The sequence below is a fragment of the Taudactylus pleione genome, unplaced genomic scaffold (assembly GCF_031769625.1).
Source record: "Taudactylus pleione unplaced genomic scaffold, aTauple2 ptg000638l, whole genome shotgun sequence".
Classification (NCBI taxonomy): Eukaryota; Metazoa; Chordata; class Amphibia; order Anura; family Myobatrachidae; genus Taudactylus; species Taudactylus pleione.
Window position 1 is genome coordinate 3,040,004 of NW_028285040.1, and position 3,527 is coordinate 3,043,530.

Sequence of the window (3,527 nt, forward strand, 5' to 3'; positions counted from 1 at the left end):
GCAGCGAATTAGCTGATGCTTGTTGCTATGGCGATCAGTCATAGCAACCGAGCAGTCTCTGCAATGGTACTCTGGGCAGCCATCTGACATGAGGACTGGTAAAGGGTGGTGGGTGTTACTGATTTATACTCCAGCCTAAAATATGTTTCTATGGAAAATATTAAAAATAGGTGAGGTGTGTGCGATGCACACATGTCTGATAACAGAAACGGCTGTATGTAGCACAGCACTCTGCAGCCTGTCAGGGTTCCAACTTCCGTTCCAAGGTTTGCAAATGTGATTTGCAGCAGAATTCAGAATTAAATAATGGATCCTGTAGTCTTCCACCTTCACTGCATACATACGGAGTTGTTTATTTCCATTGCCCTGGGAAACGGAGACCACTGATGTCTGCACTGTTAAAAAATTGAATTTGCTGGGTAAAGTCCAAAATATTGTGAATGCAGTCATTAGATTGACTGTCACTGCCACAAAGCTGCTTTCCGGGTACAACTGCATGATGATATAAGTCCAAGGCTGAAAAGCACAGATCGAAAGGCGAAAAGAATAAAGCAATGCATTTAGGGCCTGATTCAGATCCGTTCGCGAGCGCAAGCGGGTCAATGGTGGCCCAGTGCGCAGTGAGAACTTCACTCGCTCCGGAGCTCGCTGAAAAACGGGGCGGCTGTCGATATTGGTCGGCAGCTCGCCCCGTTTTGTAGGCGGGTAGGGGGGGGTGGCTGAACAAATGAAGGCGTTCCCGAAAGGAACGCCTGCCGTTTGTGGGCGGCCCTACTGACATCACTCGTGGTGTCAGTAGTGGACTTCCCGCTCTATTTGAGCCGGAAGTCCACTTGGCATTGCGAGTGCTGAGACCCTACCACAATGGTCTCCTCGCAATGGCGATGGTTGCGATAATCGCGACCATCGCCAGGCCGCTCGCACAAGCTGTGGGTGGTCACCCACAGCTGTGCGAGCGGCCTGCAGGCCAGAATTTTAAAAAAAAGGGACACCCTGATTCAGAGCGAGCGAGCGCACGCAAATAGCGTGCGCTTCTGAATCAGGCCCTTATTTAGAGGTGGAGGGGCATGCACAAGCCATTTGATTGAAGGCATATAAAGGTGGACGATCCCATTAGTATAATGAGTTTCAGTGGAGTACAATGCAATTTTCACTGCTCAGTTCAAACACTAATATGATTATTTTGTTTCAGAGGCCTTTTTATCAAGACTTTTTTTTTCATTAAATTATGTGCAAAATACAGTTTTTGCATAATTTTATTTATTAGTGCGATGTACTAATAGACTAATGTAGATGTTTTCATAGAAATCTAATGCAAATGGCTAACGATCAGTGCAGATCGCAATCCCCATCATCAATGGGGACTACGATCTGACACCTACTGTACGTACCAAGACTCCTCGGGTATGCCGGGGAAGTAACTTGCAGGGACAGCTGAGATGTACATTTAAAAAATTTGCAGCACTCCCGATATTCTTTGTGCATAGGCCCCTTAAATAAAGACTTGTATGTATATATGTAGGGATGTAATTTGCTTCACATGTATTAGTTGTTCGAATGTTATAATGTATAACATCCCACAATGCAATTACCAATCTGTATATCTTTGTACATCGCATCATCCCTTTTATGTTATCAGTGCTAGTCATCAACTAAATGTTAGCCAGCTGCTTGCATATCCCACCAGCACAGTGAAGAGACCTGTTGAGTCATGTTAGAACTGTAAGACACTGCAGTTCCAAGACAAGCACATCCGTGGCTTAAGGTTCTGAACTTAGGCCCTCATTCAGAGCCGTACGCTCTGAGCAGAGCGCACGCTCTGCATGAGGGCCGGGCTCCATTTTCATGGAGCGTCCTCCTGGACGCTCGTATAGCTGTGGGTCACCACCCACAGGCTATACGAGCGTGCATTTTGATGGCCGCGATGGTCGTGATGTCAGTGGGCCGGCTTCTGACGGGAGGCGTTCCCGTGGGAACGCCCCCGTCAGGGAGGCACGCCCCCGGCACGCCCACCAAAGGGGGCGTGCTGTCAATCAACATTGACAGCACGCCCCCTTTGATCGGACACAACGAGCGAAGGAAAGTCCTTCGCTCGTCGTGTCTGGCGCATGCGCACGACGGAGCTCCCTCCGTCGTGCGCATGCTCCGTGCAGACCATCGACCCACTTGCGAGCGGACAGCCGCTCGCGAGTGGGTCTGAATCAGGCCCTTAATCTTCTTGCAAGATGAAGGGACTTATATCAATGTGAGTTATTTAAGGGCCTTTTCATTATCACTAATGGTTCCATTACGTTTGCAAAACACTAGTTTGCGCGCGTTCTTAGTAACTGGTTCATTCATCTTTGAGTTTGCAGACTTCAGATGGCATTGGTTCCCAGCTCCCTGCTCCTTCCTATGGTAAGCATGTCCTAGTTGCGAAGATTGAACACCTTCGCCCCTCCAGCCCTGCATCCACTGGAGCAGTGGGAAGTATCGCTGCTACTTCGGTAGCAGTATTAGGCAGATGCGTCACTGGGCGCGGTGACAACCGACATGGCACTCAATGGCCTCTTGCGCCCAAAAGGGGGTGTTCCCTCACAGCCACGCCTACTGATGTGAGCCATTATGGGGGCATAACCATGTGTCACGTCCTCGTCACTCTGGGCGCTTGCCCAGCACTCTGGGAGTTGTTGGGAAGCCCCCAGCCTCCCTCAGCACAGTGTGCATGACGCGTGCACACACGCATCATCCATCACCCTGCTGCTGCACTATTCAGTGACACCGTCCGAAGGGGTGAATTCAAAATAGCACAGCAGCTCTGCTATTCTTGTAAACCCCACGGATGGTGTCAACCGATGCGGTAGATAAATATACACTGCCGTAACTCGTAGCAAATTGGATACTTATTTATTAGATGCCAATAGGCTAATTAATAGGCACCTTAGTGAATAAACTTTCCTAGTTACAAATCAGGAGATGATGAATCTAATTCCTCATATCTAGTTTTTTCATGACATCAGAGTTCAGCTCAGACGTGGATGCATTGAGCAGTTGATATTTAGAGCCTAATACAAAGTTCAGTGCAAATCAAAAAATGGAACAATTGCCCCCTGGCAAACATATGTAGAACTGAAGGTGGGTACAGATTTAAAATGTGCAGAGATTTATAGTTTGGAAAGGTTGATTCCAGAGGCTGGCTGGCAACATTTAGCCTGGGGGGCAAGTCCAGAGCACTGGCCCATAAGTAGTGGTGCATCCTTAAATGGAGGTTTTTGGTATAATAAATATTTATTAATAAAAAAAAAAATAGGCCTGGTGTTAATTATCCCAAAGATACTTGATTAGTATACATTTTACATTTCAAATAATAAAAATAAAGATGCAAAAAATACATATAAAGAATTTTTTTTTTTTACAAAAATTCACATAATGCTAAAGATTATGTACAGGTGCAAACTATTCAAATTTTTGGGTCAAATATATCACAATGGTGTAAACATCTACCATATGAAATTTAGGCCCTCATTCAGAGCCACTCGCTAGCGGCA